Source organism: Dendropsophus ebraccatus, chromosome 13 (assembly GCF_027789765.1).
Source record: "Dendropsophus ebraccatus isolate aDenEbr1 chromosome 13, aDenEbr1.pat, whole genome shotgun sequence".
Classification (NCBI taxonomy): domain Eukaryota; kingdom Metazoa; phylum Chordata; class Amphibia; order Anura; family Hylidae; genus Dendropsophus; species Dendropsophus ebraccatus.
This window is the reverse complement of record NC_091466.1, coordinates 14,850,223-14,867,019: the sequence shown is the minus strand read 5'-3', so window position 1 is coordinate 14,867,019 and position 16,797 is coordinate 14,850,223. Positions and strand designations below refer to the sequence as shown.

General features: G+C 44.2%; 2 protein-coding genes across 3 annotated transcripts in view; both read right to left on the bottom strand.

The window, feature by feature from the left end:
• SEMA6C (semaphorin 6C) overlaps positions 1 to 16,797 on the bottom strand; it is a 459,642-nt gene that overhangs the window by 421,197 nt on the left and 21,648 nt on the right. The gene's annotated exons all lie outside the window — the stretch shown is intronic.
• LYSMD1 (LysM domain containing 1) overlaps positions 4,311 to 16,797 on the bottom strand; it is a 110,695-nt gene continuing 98,208 nt past the window's right edge. The window contains exon 5 of one of the 2 annotated variants that reach the window (XR_011359482.1): positions 4,311 to 4,752. The gene's annotated coding sequence lies outside the window, so the exon portion shown is untranslated. The remainder of the gene's footprint in view (positions 4,753 to 16,797) is intronic. The other variant, XM_069949820.1, reaches the window with a different exon arrangement.

Here is a 16,797-nt window from a genome sequence, read left to right as displayed (position 1 = left end):
GAGCTCCAGGAGGAGCACTAAGAAAGCCATTCGTGGCTGTAATCCTTAGGTTCCAGCAAGTTTGCAGGGGGCACATCGGCAAGAAGCTCTTCTCAGACCCCTGTCTAATGACTAAAGCTCACTACATATTGCAGGGCTCAAAAAACTTGGATAACACCTTCAGCGTGGACAAGCATTGGTCCCTCATCAGAGGCGGTTGCACCCAGTGTTTTAGCCAGCCATAGCTGGGCAGAAAGAAATACAGGAATAGGGGATCAGCATCCACTTCACTAAACTCTCCACACTAAACTCTGGACTAGTCTAAACACATGGCCCTCTTCACCCTTACTTATAGACTTTGGGACTGTTTCCTATTGCTGGAGAGGTCCCTGAGGTAGCTTGACACAAAACTGGACAGTATAGATGGGGAGACTTTCAAGAGGGCCGTGATAGGCTCAGAGGCCGGGAGATGGCTGACAAATCATTGCTCCAGCAGGTGGCAGAAGAGAGCATGTGCGGTTTGTCACATACACAATTAACTCTCACAACACTTTCAGTATGTGCTTGCTATTAAAGAAGAAGAACATATAGTGACATCTACTGATCAAATGCAGTATTACATTCTTCATCCCCAGATTAAACCCTGTAATTCAGATAATAGTAGTGCCACCCTACATACATATACACAGCAGCAGGGGACACAAGGGTTCTGGGAAATATTCAGGGGCCTGGTCTAGGGTCTAATGAATTTAGGGATCTGGTCTAGTGTCTGATGTATTTCGGGGGTCCTGACTGATTAAAACTTTGGACTCTCTGAGGCCCCGTTCACACTACGGCATCGTTGCTGAGATTCCAGGGGGAACTCCTCCTGCCTACTATCAGTTATAATGAGAGAGCATGTGTGCCTCCGCTCTCTGCACCTCTCTGCTCAAAGAATTGACATGTCAATTCTTTGAGCGGAGAGCTGTGGCAGGCGCACTCTCCCATTGTAACTGATAGAAGGCAGGAGTCAGCGCAGAGTCCACACAGAGGAGTTCCTCCCGGAATCTCTGCGGCGATTCTGTAGTGTGAACAGAGCCTGACAAGTCAAATGTTTATATTTGTGACAGTGCCTCTTTAACTTTACAAATATTGGGAGAAGAGGAGGGAAAACCCTACTCTATGGTGAACCATGCCCAACAGTCTCCACCCCCATGACACCCTGCAAAGGGTCCCTAAAATTTGATGCTTTAATCTATGAAGTAACCACTTATACCTAGGCAGATCTGCCATCTGGGATCCTGGGTAAGATGTGAGATATCCTCCATTAGGGCCGTAATAGCAGCCATATTGATAAACTACAGTACCTTCCCTAATATGCCCCCTTTTAATGGAGCTCATGTATGAAACTGTCCGCGGCAGAAAAATCTGGCGAACGTGATTATAAAATACGCCATTTACAATGTGCAGCCAATATGTTCTAACTGCAAGCACAGTCGAAATTGTACAGAAAGTGGAGAATAGCTGACAAATTGGCCATTTTTCCAGGGTAATCACCCATAGCATCCATTATCATGCACATCACGTCGACTTAATGCAAAGCATATATAAAATCCGCCTCTCATAGACAACGCAGCGACATCTGTAATCCCCCTGACGGTTCATGGCACAAAGGGCAAACACATGGAAATCAATCCTATCAACCCGCGCTCTTCCCATAAGCATATATTAATGGGACCAGTAAATACAGCAAATTAATTACACAGGCAACAAAAACACACAACAAGCAGAATTAAAGGGCACTTCCACCCGTATCCTGTAGATACATGAAAGCAGTCAGGGCCCCTATATAAGCCGTCGGGCAGGAGGATTTTTCTAAATTTCACTCTAAACACCTTTTACATGGTGATGAAATCTGGGACCATGATGCTTTGCTGGAAAATTTTGCTTTCAGTCTTCTCCCATAGTGGGCGTGGCTTCCTCATGCCAGGACTGGAACTTGGGAGTTGTATCACATCACTACTTGCTTTTCAGGACAACCCATGTGGAGGCCGATATGGCAGCCATATTGATTGGCACCCAGCTTTCTTAGAAACAGAAAACGGGGGAGACGCTAGCATAGTGTGTGCTGAGGATTTATAGGGCGAGGGCTCTTTAATTTGGCTGTATTTCCTCTCCTGTGACTGTGAGTGGATGATGTCCACCACCTCCTGTTCTGCTGTACACTAGACAAATACTGCCCTCATATGGACGTTCCCAGGCATCTCCTTTCCCTTACCCTCTCTAAGATTATCACACAGGTCATTACTTAACCCCTTAAGGACCGGGCTAATTTTCGTTTTTGCGTTTTCGTTTTTTCCTCCTTGTGTATATAAGGCCATAGCACTTGCATTTTTACACCTACGGACCCAAATGAGCCCTTATTTTTTGCGTTACTAATTGTACTTTGCAATGACAGGCTGAATTTTTGCATAAAATATGCTGCGAAACCAGAAAGAAATTGTGCGGTGAAATTGAAAAAAAAAATCTTTTTCTTTGGGGGGGGGGGGGGGGGGGGGGGGGGGGCTTCATTTTTACGCTGTGTGTCCTATGGAAAAACTGACAGTTATATATGTTCTTCATGTCGATACGATTAAAACGATATGTAGCATGTATAACTTTTATATTAATTGATGGCTCGTAAAAAAACCTTTTACAGAAAATATACGTTCCTTGAAATCGCTCTATTCCCATGCTTATAGCGCTTTTATCCTATGGGGCTGTGTGAGGTGTCATTGTTTGCGCCATGATGTTTACTTTCTATCGGTACCTTGATTGCGCATATGCGACTTTTTGATTGCTTTTTATTACAATTTTTCTGGATTTGATGCGACCAAAAATGCGCAATTTTGCACTTTGGAATTTTTTACGCGAGATCAGGAATGAAATAAATTAATATTTCGGGCAATTACGCACGCGGCGATAGCAAACATGTTTGTTTATTTATTTATTTTTATTTAGAAAATGGGAAAAGGGGGGTGATTTGGACTTTTATTAGGGGAGGGGGCTTTTTACTAATAAAAACACTTTATTCTTTTTTCACATACAGTAATTAGAAGCCCCCCTGGGGGACGTCTATATACACAGCAGTGATCTCCCTGGGGGACTCCTATATACACAGCACTGATCCCCTGGGGGACTTCTATATACACAGCTCTGATCCCCCTGGGGGACTCCTATATACACAGCACTGATCCCCCTGGGGGACTCCTATATACACAGCAGTGATCTCCCTGGGGGACTCCTATATACACAGCTCTGATCCCCCTGGGGGACTTCTATATACACAGCTCTGATCCCCCTGGGGGACTCCTATATACACAGCACTGATCCCCCTGGGGGACTTCTATATACACAGCACTGATCTCCCTGGGGGACTACTATATACACAGCAGTGATCCCCCTGGGGGACTCCTATATACACAGCACTGATCTCCCTGGGGGACTTCTATATACACAGCAGTGATCTCCTTGGGGGACTTCTATATACACAGCACTGATCCCCCTGGGGGACTTCTATATACACAGTACTGATCTCCCATTGAGATCAATGCTGTGTATATAATAGAGCAATGATCCATCAGATCGGTGCTCTATTATAATGGTCTGCTGCAGACCACATACATTGATTGCCGTGGGAAGCTGCTTATAGATAGGTGCACAGGTTAAGCTCCACCCCTTTGCCAACTGAACTGGGGTAAGAAGATGAAAATAGGACAACATGGAGACTTGAATTTTTTTTACTCTTTAGATTGAGATAGTGTGATATGCATCAGACCAAGCATGAAGAGGAGATGTCACTTTAAGAAGCTGTACCTTCACTGACCCTTTAATATTTCTTAAAGTGCTCTTTTAAGAAGTAAAATGCCCTTAGTTTGCTATCCCTTAAAAAAAAAGTATGCCCTATAATGGACTTCCACTTTAAGAAGTAATAAATTCTTTGCTATAGTTTCCCTTTAAGAGGTAAGCTGCCACTTAGTTTGCTGTCTCTTTAAAAATTAAAATGTGCCATAATATATTGATTGTTTAAGATTCTACTTAGTCTACCGTCTCCTTTAAATGACTTCCCGTAATGAGTTTACAGTAAAATGTCCCTTAGTTTATTGCCCCTTTAAGAATGAAGATCTTAAAGATATTACATTATATAGTCTCTGTTTAAATAGGGTTATCCAGGAATAATGAAAGCACACCTACTTTCTTGCAAAAACAGCACCACCCCTGTCCTCTGGTTGTGCGTGGTATTGGAATTTAGCATAATTTTTCATCAACGGAACTGAGCTGCAATACCACACCCAACCTGCGGACAAGAGTAGTGCTGTTACTGGAAGAATGCTGTTTTTCTGAATTTGTATAACCCCTTTAAGAAGCAAGAGGCTCCTTATTTTTCTTTTCTCTTTAGCTTACCTTTCCTTAGTATTCTGTCTCTTTAAAAAAGATATCCCTTAGTTTATTGTCTCTTTAATAGGTAAGATGTCACTTGGTTTTCAGCCCCTTTAAGAAGTCACCTGTCAATGAAGTGAGTGCAGAGACCCTTGAAGTTCTTCATACAGAGACAAGTCGTGTTCCTCAAGGCCTGGTCGCTGTTTGATGGCGGCTGTTACCTCACAGGTCGATGGCCATCTACGCATTTTAATATGCCCCCAGGAGATGACAGGAGCTTTCATCAGATGCGGCCCCCCACCTAGGCCGACCATCCTGTGCCACCCACAGTCCTTCAGTCTATGATGTCGAATCTGAAATTCTGATGAGATCCGTCTATAAGAAAGGAAGACGACAGCTGACACTTCAAGGTATCTAAGGCCGCGAGGAGATTAATAATCAGACTGTGCAAAGCTAGAAACACATACTAATACTACGGCATAGATTTTCCATTCAGGGCTGTGGGAGAGCTGGGTAACAACCAAAATGGCCACCATTATGGATGCCACTCAGTTTGCCCAAACTCCTTTTTTTTTTCTAAGAAGATACATCATTATGACCACCCAGCTTTCCTGGATTCCTGAACAAGAAAATCCACCCAGCTCTGTATGTATGAACCAGTCTCAAGGTGCTACAAAAAAAAATGTGAATCAGAGTCTAAGATGGACGAGTGTCATCCAATATGGCTGCCATTAAAGCAACTGTGGTACTCGACCGGTGACGTGCTATGGTGTTACTAGTGACGCCACTTCTGTGGTGGTTGGTCGGTTGTGTTGTGCAGCTCAGCGAAGGATATGAGTGTCGTGATGCCAGTGCTTGTCCAGCACACAGGTATGGTGGTGGTACCTGCTTTTGGCTGGCTGTACTCCCCAAAAGGGTCGGTGACCTGCCGGGCTGTGATGGGTCCCTTTGGCTCTTGTCACGGTAGTCCTGAGTGGCAATCGACCCACCAGGACTGTCAGTACCGCCACCCACAGAAAGGGAAATATAACCCAAAGTATATAACTGGTCTGTATAGGTGCTGAGGAAAAGATGACCGAGTCCCAGTGGTATTAAAAATAGAACAGCTTTACTGTAGAGTCTCTTAAAAGAGAAGTCCGGCAACATTTTTTATTAAAGTATTGTATTGCCCCCAAAAGCTATACAAATCCCCAATATACACTCATTACGGGAAATGATTATAAAGTGCTTTTTTCCCTGCACTTACTACTGCATCAAGGCTTCACTTCCTGGATAACATGGTGATGTCACTTCCTGGATAACATGGTGATGTCACTTTCTGGATAACATGGTGATGTCACTTCCTGGATAACATGGTGATATCAGTTCCTGGATAACATGGTAATGTCATTTCCTGGATAACATGGTGATGTCACGACCCGACTCCTAGAGCTGTGCGGGCTGTGGCTGCTGGAGAGGATGATTGCAGAGTGATGCTCAGTGTCCCACCAGTGTCCTGTGTCCCTCTGCCATCACCCTATCCAGCAGCCAGAACCCCCACAGCTTTGGGAATTGGGTCGTGACATCACCATGTTATCCAGGAAGTGACATCACCATGTTATCCAGGAAGTGACATCACCATGTTATCCAGGAAGTGACATCACCATGTTATCCAGGAAGTGACATCACCATGTTATCCAGGAAGTGACAGCACCATGTTATCCAGGAAGTGAAGCCTTGATGCAGTAGTAAGTGCTTATAAGAATTTCCGGTAATAAGTGTGTATTGGGGATCTGTATAACTTTTTTTTTTTTTTTTTTTTTGGGGGGGGGGGGGGGGCAATAGAATACTATAATAAAGATTTTCGAAAGACTTCTCCTTTAAGGATACAAAACAATTTTGCAGGAATAGATACATCTTTGTCCGGACTTAAGTGCTTAACTTGGTTTATGCTGAGGAGATGCTTGGAGCAGTAGAGTAGAACAGAGGTAGTTGCAGCTTTGCTTGAAAGGTTTAGAGTAGTGTAGAGCAGCGTAGTGGAGAGGAGTTTGTCAAGGGAGTCCTAACCCAATGTAGTACCGTGCTCTGCCGGAACTTGAGAGAATACTTGAGAATCAGAAATACTTGTGAGTGAGAAGTTTACTTGTACCCGTGTTTAGACTACGGTTTGACCACCTTCTGCCCTACAGTGTTGTGGTACTTGTACTAATAGGGTGATACAAGCCCCAAGTGTCCAAGGTTTCCCGGTTTCAACTGCACTGCGAGAGTACGTAGACCTTCTGGTAGCTTTGCTCTATCCATCTAATTCCTTTTACAGCTTAGGATACTGACCTGCACTCTGTTAAGTGGTTCTCAACGTGGGCTAGGATGATCCCTGACTTTTCTCCCTTTGTAGTGTCTAGCACTGCATAGTAGATATAGTGGATAGACTGGAAAAACTGAGTGTCTCTGGTTGCTTTTGCATACACGTGCCTTTACACTCAACTGGACTAGACTTGTCCCGGACAAGGGTCCTGGCAGAGCCGGGCTCTGGCTTAGCTACAGCAAGGACGTCTACTCTGTGTGTCCTCTCTGTGAGAATCTGAAGCTTCACTTCCTCCCACTACTTCCTACAGGGATGTGTAAGAGAACCTGTGAGTGGTGGAAAGGAATGTGTGCAAACAAAGAAAAGAAGTGATAGGCTAGAAAGAAAGAGCATCTCCTATAGGTCAGAAAAAAACAGACATAAAACAATAACCCTTTGGTAGCTTCAGCTGTGCAGTACATAAAAACATATATAAAACACTTACACCTTGTGGTAAAACTAGAGAATACCTTCATCACCACCTAACTTTTGCGACAGGTGTGGAAACACGAAACACCAGTGGTGGGACACCACACAACCACACAGCTTTCCCAGACACCTGAACTGTGAATCTAGTCCAAAGTGCAGCTTCACTAGTCAGATGGGACTCTGTGAAAGCTGGATGAGGTACAATAATAGACATAGTTGTTGTCACCCATAAAACTGCCTTTTTTAAAAAGAAGGTTAGGATCCCTTTAAGAATTTTATTATATACATATAAATGATCATGTTCCCCGGTTATAATTATCCGCGGTCTCACTTATAACTGTAGTGATAATCGCCTGCCTCTGGGTCGGAGCTGACATTGCCGCTGACCGCAGCGATAAGATAATAAGGCGCGGTATTCCCCAGGGACGGCTCATTAGGGTGTACAGGGAAGGTGACAATTTATTTCTTAAAGGGATTGTCCAGACTTAGAAGCACATGGGCGCTTTCTTCAAGAAACAGCACTGCTCCTTTACTCAGTTTGGATGTGGGTTTGAAGCTCAGTTCTATTGAAGTGAATGGAGTTGAATTATAATACCACATACAGCCTGAGGACAGGGGTGGCGCTGTTTTTGCAAGAAAGTAGCTGTATTTTTTCTAACCCCTTTAATCAGTACATCCCTATTAGTAATTCTGTTCAGCTGGGTGACAACCAATATGGCTGCAGTTATAGCCTCTAAGTCAGGGATAGGGAACCTTTGGCCCTCCAGCTGTGCATGATGGGAATTGTAGTTTTGCAACAGCTGGAGGGCCAAAGGTTCCCCATCCCTGCTCTAAGTGGTTGACACTCACTTTTCTCTTAAAGGGATACTCCACAGGAATAAAAAGCCAGCCGTCTTACATGGCCACACACTTTTGACAGCTGTTGGCAGCTCACGTGATTACCCAATAAACATGCACGGTCAGTTGGTCATGTATTTTCAATGGTAAGAGTGCCCCCCCGCACTGTGTGTATTTGAGCTTCCATGATAAATAGTGCCGCCATTGTTGGGGTTAGTGCTCGCCGTGTACACACACCACTCTCCAGCGTCCTGACAGATCAAGACGGATTGAGCTGTTATTGCAGCGACTGATGTAAGGATTAATAATTTATGGCCATCCTGTGTATGAATGATGGCTTATTACACAATGTTTCGGAATAAATATTTTAATGGTTTTGTGGATTAAACCTCGGGTGCTGGCTGCATAAATAAGAGTTTCCACCAAGACTGCTGACAAATCGAAATGTGAGAGCTTGAACTATTTACCTACAGGTAGAGAGCTGAGGTAATGCAGCGGCAAAAAGGACGACTCCCATCATCCCATGTCCGCTAAGCTTGGTCCGGGATATACTGTGGACACCAATCCAGTGCCTGCTGTAAGGAGACTTACACACAGTGTAGCAGTGTTATTATGGGTACTGTGTGCTGCTGTTTTCTGGTGACATTAGGCATTCTTTGTGTGGAACTACTACATAGGTGCTGTATAATAATAGTGATATTTGGCAGTGTATGGCGGCATTATTTGGGGACTATATAGCTCTGTTATTTAGGTACTATACAAGTGCTCCATGTATAGTAGCATTACATAAGTACTATTGTGGTGTCCCACCACGGGTGTTTCTAGTGTATACACCCTTCGCAAAAGCCTGTACAATAAGTAAAAGTGGTGATGTAGTCGTATTTAAGTTTTGCCACTAGATGTCGCTAGTATAGATACTGTATACTTAAGTAATGCATAGCAGTAGTACTCAAAGGGTTACTGTTGTATGTGGTTTGTACACCAATGAGAGCTCTTTCCTCTTTTCTACCTATCCCTTTTCTCCTTCTTTCTCTGCACTCTCTTCTCACCCACTCGCAGCAGGTATTACATACCCTGAATAAGTAGTCACATGGGGAGAGGGAGTGTAGTTACACTTGGTCTTAGTCTGGTTCCTGTACAAGGAGGACGCAAGACAGAATGGTCCACACCACAGCCACATTGGGCCATGACTTGTGCCAGGTCCCCTGCTAGAGCCAAACTCCAGTGTAGTCTAAGGTGTGGCAGTGAACAGACGCACATGGGAAGTACGGACACTCTCTTCTTGAAAGCAGCACTTCTTCACACTATGCAGTGTTAGACACTCTCGGAGAGGACAAGTGAGGGATCATCCCAGCCCACGCCGTGAACGAGTCTAAAAGTGCAGAACGGTATCCTGAAGAAAGAGGCACTGATCCGGATAGAGAAAAGTTGCTAGAAGCCTACGTACTCTATCTCGCAGCGTGCGTGTAACCAGAAAATTTTGACCACTCTGCTCAACCAAGGTAACAAGGTCTAGGGCTTGTGTCACCCTCTAGGACGGGTCACCCGACACTGGTGGGCAATAGGTGGTGTAAAGACAAGGAAGTCAAGACAGGGGTACAAGTATCCTCTCTACTCTTAGGCCCCGTGCACACAGAGCAAAAGCGACGGAATTCCGCGGTGGAACATGTTCATTCTTCGGCACAGAGAGAGGAGCCGCGCGAGCCTCCCATAGTGAATCCTTATGTCTCGGAGGCTGGCGGCATTCTGCCGCTTTTGCTCTGTGTGCATGGAGCCTTAAGTCTACTTCCAGCAGAGCACAGTACTACATTGGGTTGGGACTCTCTCAACATCCTCCTCTACTTCTCTGAACTAACTCTACTTCTCCACGCAACCAAGCCAGCATGGCTATACTACTTCTTAAGCTCTCAGTACAAGTCTTGTCAGTCAAGTCTAAAGTATATTGTCAAGTCAGAAGTTCATTGTATATCTCTGTATCAAACATCTCTACAGTAACAGAGAGTTTATTTATAGTAACTGGACTCAATGATTATTGGCTAAGCACCTACACAGTAATTGTATCTTCTTTGGGTCATCTCCCCTTTCTGTGTGTGGCGGTAACAATAGTCCGGTTGGGCCACAACTGTGTGACCACCGTGATAAGTGTCCAAGGGACCCCCTTACAGCCCGGCAGGTCACCGACCACATAGTATATAGCCAGCCTTCCTAATATAAAAGCAGGTGTGCCTCTGTGTGCCCAATCGGCACTGGCATCGCGACAACATAACACCTGGCTGAGCTATTCCCTGACCAACCACTACTGTAGTGAAGTCACACCTCACCATCTAGCAAGTGACCGATCGAGCCTCACAGGAGTGCACCACACTATATTACACTGTTATTTGACACTGTATGGCCGGGTTCACACACAGTATGACACCGGCCGTTCTGTGACTCTGTTCCATGTCACAGAACGGCGGGTGTAAGTGCAGTACCAGCTGGATAAACTTCTTTTCTGGTGAATTGGGATTCAGGCACACACGGATCCCAATTCACCATAGCACACAATGAAGCGTGCAGCTGAAGCATTGTGTGAACTGACAGTTCTGTGCGGCTGCTATTCAGTGAATAGTGGCCACACAAAACTGACGAGTCAGTTTTTCTTACGGGAGCTTGGGATCCCAGCCGGAGTGTATACTATGTGTATACACTCCGGCCGGGATCCCATTGATTTCAACGCAATGCATATTTTGAGTTAATCAAATCGCAAATCTCCACAACAGCCATGATTAATTCAAAATATGCATTGTGTGAACGTGGCCTATGGTGGTATCATATGGGGACTATATAGCTCTGTTATTAAAGTACTATATAAGTGCTGCCTGTATGGTAGTATTACATAGGTGCTATACTGCTATTTGACATAGTATGGTGGTATGATTTGGATATTATATAGTTCTGTTATTTGCAGGATGTTTATTCATTGTGCTGCAACTATAGGCTGATCAAAAAAAACACACAATGCTGGACATATGTAATAAATCAATTATAAAAAAAAATGAAAAACTTTTTTTTTAAACATACTCAAATGACAAAATAATTAGAGCACAAAATATATAAATCTATATTAATGACACACTATATCAAATCAATGAAAATGTGTGTGTTGGGGGGGGGGGGGGGAATACAACAGTAACCCCTTGGAGGTGGGGGAGGGTACTGCAAATATTAAATTACATAAATAATCAAATGAATATACAATTACAATAATAAATCAGGCACTGGGTAACAAATAAACAGTTCAAAATGCTCACAGGGGAGTATGTGGTGTTCCACTGCTAGTGTTTTCTCCTGTGCACCTGTCGTAAAGCTTTTCTCTCAGGTTAAGTGGTGGATGAGGTATTGAGTTTCCCCACTAGGTGCCAGTGTTTTGTATCTTCATATGTATTTCTATGCACAGCTGCAGAAGGTAATGCGTTAATGTTTATGTGTACCATGTGTTATGTGCTGACCACTAGGAGGTGCTCTTTCTGTTTGTCCTATCCTTTGTCCTTTCTCCCGCACACACTCAGCCCCACCACTCACAGGCAGGCACACACACAGAAGGTGTTACTGGTGGAGGAAGTGCAGTTTATTTCTATCTAGATTCTCAGTCAGAGAGGACACAAAGTGAACCGTTCCTGCAGAAGCTAAGCTAGGGCCTGGCTTATGCCAGGACCATTGTCAGGGACAACAGTTAGTTGAGTCTAACCACCAAAGTGAGCAGATGCAGATTGAGACCAATGCTTCTTCTAACACTTTCACTATGCAACGCTTCTTCTAACACTTTCACTATACAGTGCTAAGCACCAACAAGGGAGAGTAGTCACCAAGGAACACCCTGACCCACGCCAGGAACATTTCTAGAAAGTGCAGGGCAGTATCCTAAAGGAATAGGAACTGACCTCCGTAGGACAAGGCAACCAGTATACAAAGGTCTACGTAACCTACTTCGCAGTGCAGGTAACTGGGAAGACTCAGACACCTAGCTACACCCAGATAACCATGGCTGGGGCTCGTACTACCCTACTAGGACGGATTATACGCTACCAGAGGGCAGAAGGCGGTAAGACATGTCTAAACATGAGTACGACTCAAACAACAAGAAAAAGTGCGGTACTATATTAATGGGTGCACCCCACAAAACACAATAACAGGAATATACAGAAAGTATCAATCAATTTTATTAGATCACATATATCATAACAGCACAAAAGAATTTAAAACCCCCATATAGAGGATACAATTCCATGGGTGGGTCTGAATGTAATCAAAGCATTACCCAACAGGGCACTATGTCAGTAAGTTAATAGCTTCCCCTATATCTACATGGTCCCGTATACAATAATTTTAACAAAACGAACAAATAAGGATGATAAATAGGAAAACACCAATCAACACTACTGTGCAATATCACAAATTCAAATAATGAAAAAAAAAGCTCAAATAAAATAATCCCAAAGTATCAAAAATAATACCTAATGCAAAAATATAAACTAAACAGTCTATTAAGGTGAGCAGGTAATAATAGAAAGCCCAAGTGAGCAAACACTTTAGTATATAATCATGACCATGCAACAGTTAGCCCTGGGAAAGACTCCACGCGTATCGTCACCCTCCGGTAACTTCGTCAGGAGTGGGGCTGTTGTATAAAGTGTCAGTTTAAATAGTAATTCTTATAAAAGCATATACAAGACAGGTGTGTTAAGAACATATACAATTATATCATCAGTACCTGGCAGAGCCTAGATCGTGACTATTGGTAGTAAGATGGTGGAAGCCAGCGTCCCCAAGCATCAAGTGTGCATGTCACTATGAAGTGACGTCAGCAGTATATTATGCGCAATTTCCTTAGGTATGCCCTTAATAAGAATGTCGGCGCACATGTAAAGCAATATGTCTTTGCAAGTCATCCACACAGATTGGACAGTGCAAGTCTGTAAAATCACATACAGAATGATGGCATGGAGCGGCGTTCCCAAGAGCCAAATGCGCATATCCCTACGTAATTATGTCAAACGTCAACCACATACAAATCCCTTCAACGTGCCATTATTAAACATGGCGACCTCAGTTGTAAGACGTGAGTATGAGTAGTACCTCACTACTGAAGATATTTACCAAAGGTTCCGGCAGAGTACAAGGCTACATAGGGTTAGGACTCCTCTGGCAAACTCCTCTCCTCTACTCTCTACTCTACCAGCACTACTACAACTTCTTATTCTACTCTCCTCAAGCACCTCCCTCAAGCACTAAGCTCAGCACTAAAGTCTGTGTGAAGATTATTACCTGTGAAATGTGTACTGTGAAACTACCAAGCCTTACAGTAAAGTTGTTATATTTTTATACTAATCCACGGAACTCTGCTCATGGGACTCTGCTATAAACACACCACCGGACACCTTGGGTTATTTTTCCCTCTTCTGTGGGTGGCGGTACCGACAATCCGGGTGGGTCAGTTACCACTACCGTGACAAGAACCCAAAGGACCCACAACAACCCGTCAGGTTACCAACCATTCGGGGAATACAGCCAGCCATACAAACAAGCAGGTATCAACATCACACCTGTGTGCTGGACTAGCACTGGCCTCATGACAACTAACATCACTGGCTGAGCTCACAACCAGGCTAACCACCATCATCAACCTGGTAGCACACAACAGATATACAGCTATAAAGTGCATTCAAGTATGATTTCTCAAAGCTGCGGGCAACAAATCCCAGCAGTCCCTGGTATATGTTGTTCCAGTGCTGATCGCTCCCATTACCAACCACCTCTCCTACCCTATGTACGCTTAGCGTACCTCACTTTCTCAAGGGCCTGATAAATGAGGCGCAGGAGGAGGCCACGTCTCCTCCCCACCTTGACATACACCTCAGACGGGACTCAGTTTACTTCAGAAGACGTCACTCCCTCATGCTAGCGGTAGTAATTTGCGTAAGGAGAATAAGTCTCTAGGTCCCTGACAAGGGTTGTAGCCTAAGCCAGGCCCTGGCTTCACTGCAGCAGGAACCGTGCTCTCTGTGTTTGTCTCTTTCCACTGACTCGACTAGAAGACTAAGGAAGAACCTCCCACCAGGAACTAACACCTTTTTATAGGGTTAACTTAGCTACTCTGTGATTGGTGGCTGTATGTAGAGATGAAAGAAGAAACAGGATAGGATGAAAAGTGAGGGAAACGAGCCTGCACCTGTGATAGGTTAAAACATAGCAGGTGACACAAAACAGTTAATATATGAGACCTTTAGCTGGGCATAGTGCAGTACATACAATAAATACAAATACACCCAGTGGGGGAAAATACCCAATACAATCTCCTTCATTCCCTTTTGTGTGAACCTGAGAGAGTTACTTTACTCAGGTGCATAGAGCTTAGTGGCACACCTGTGCTGGGACACTAAAGGTTGTGCCTGTTTTTTGCTTCAAATTCAATAATGTGGCACATAACCTTAGTAAATCTGGAAGGTTTTTCACAGGAAACAAAAGCCGTCCATCCCGCCACACTAGAAGTGGCTAATTTTTACAATATAAAACCTGTTAAAAAAATGGCTTTTTGCTATTCAATCTGTCGGTTGTGGTGGGTTTTGAAGGACACACACGACGCCCACAACGCGCCCACTTAGCGGGTTTTTGGACAAAAATGACAGGTTTGTTAGGTTTTTGGAAAAATTGTTGCACACCTTTAGTAAATATGTGAGAACACCAAACGGACAAGAAAATTGGACAAAAAAATTCAATTTTCTGACGGGAACACGTCAGTTAATCAGTTCCATTGACTTTGAAACCCATTTTCTCACTTATCCATCTATAGGAAGTTGAGTTCAGAGTCCTGGAGTTCAGAGAAAGATGGAGTGACATACAATATTGCCATATGCCGGGGAGCTTGTGCGGTGTTGTGGCAGCTCTGTGGGTGTAGGGTCACTTGGGCACTTGTCATGGTGGCAAGGAGTGGAGTTGGAACCCACCCCCGGACAAAAGGGCACTGCGCCCGAGGTTTGGTTAGCCCAAGTGTGAACTGGTGTGTAGGTGCAATAAGGAATAGACCAGAGTCCAATGACTTAACAAGGAGAAATTCTGCTTACTCAAAATATTCAGTGCAATACAAGAAAATAGGAAGACTTTGGCATGCAGGTGCAGACAGGAGGTAGTTATAGTAGACTTTGTGAAGTGAGAGTAGAATAGAGTAGAGGAGTGTCTTGAGGGCCCTGTCCAATGTAGTAGTGTACTGTGCCGCGATGGCAAAGTTTAGAATATAAGAAGATACTTGTACTCACATATAGATACTTTTGATCTGACCGCCTTTTGCCCAACAGTGTCGGGTTACCCGTCCTGCTAGGGTAGTACGAGGTCCCAGGTCCCTGTGCTGAGTTGAGCAGACTTTCCAAGACTTCCCAAAATAGTCATGCATTACAGTAGAATACGTAGGCTTGCATGCTGCTTTGTCCTACTGGGGCCATTAGTCAACAGGGAACAAATAGCTTGCTTGAGTGTCTCAGTCTCTCCTCACCTCTACTGACAAAAGACCCTCCCACCAGGAACTAGCCCCTTCATATAGGGGTACCTTAGCTAGTGTATGATTGGTGGTGGTGGTGGTGGGGGGGGGGGGGCGGAAGAGAGAAGAAAGGTAATAGGGTGAAAGAAGGGGGGGGGGAGGCCTGCACCTGTAATAGGTTGAAAGCACAACATGTGACAAAGATGGTTAACCCATGAGACCTTTAGCTGTGTATAGTTCAGTATACATAAGAATTACAGCAGCGGCAACTAGTGGGAAAAACACAGAATAAACTCTCCTTCACCCCCTTTCTGATGAGTTACTTTGCCCAGGTGCATAAGACTTAGTGCCACACCTGTGCTTGGACACTACAAAATGATCACAAGCACGGCACCACATCCAGAGGAACACAATTTGACTTCAACACAATGAGGTCTTTAGTCCCGCATGGGAGATATGCCCCGCCATTGTTAATACCTTGTAAAATGTTTAGTGCTCTGCATTACTATGGAAGCTTCTGAGCTGCTGATCTTGGGGGTTGGAGCATGTGTGGCTTCAGCAACTGGCAGAAAAGAGGTGGTGCTAGAGCTCCTGATAGACATATTCCATTGGGGGGCGCTCACGAGGGAGGTTCTCCACTGTTATCACCCCTACACCACACTCCACACTATTCCTTTGTACAGCTGACACTGCTCATGTAGAAATCCTTTTATTCTAAGCACAGAGGACATACTTAATTACACGACTACAAGAATCTTCTTTATTGCCGTCATACGAAACAACAGAAAAAAACAAAGCTACTGAGGAAAAAAAAAAAGACCTTAACACAGATCAATAAGGATTCCTGGCGCTCGGCACCATGTATAATCACCGCTTACCCGTAATGAGAAGAAAATGCTAATCAAAAAGGAAAACAAATTCTGGCTGAGAGCCCCACCGGAGCATCCAAGGACAAAGCACTATGGGTAGCAAGGGCCACAGAAGGGTTAATCCTCCACTAGACTCTGATAAAGCATTGAGGTTGTCCCGTAATGGATCTTGTATCTGTTTCATGTATCACCGGTTCCTTCTCTGTTCCGCTCCTTGTTCCCACTTCAAAGACTGGCTGGGTACATACGACTCCACCCAGTCCAAGGCTTTAGGTGAGAGCGAGAGTAGAGAAATCATTTTAATTAGAGGCTGAAATGACAAAGGAGCTCTGTCTGGGAAGGCGCCATCTGCCTGGTAACAGCTGATAATTAATTTTATTTGATATAAAAAAAAATGCAGCAAATGGGGATTTCGTGCCCATAACAGTAAACAACTTATTTGCAGAATT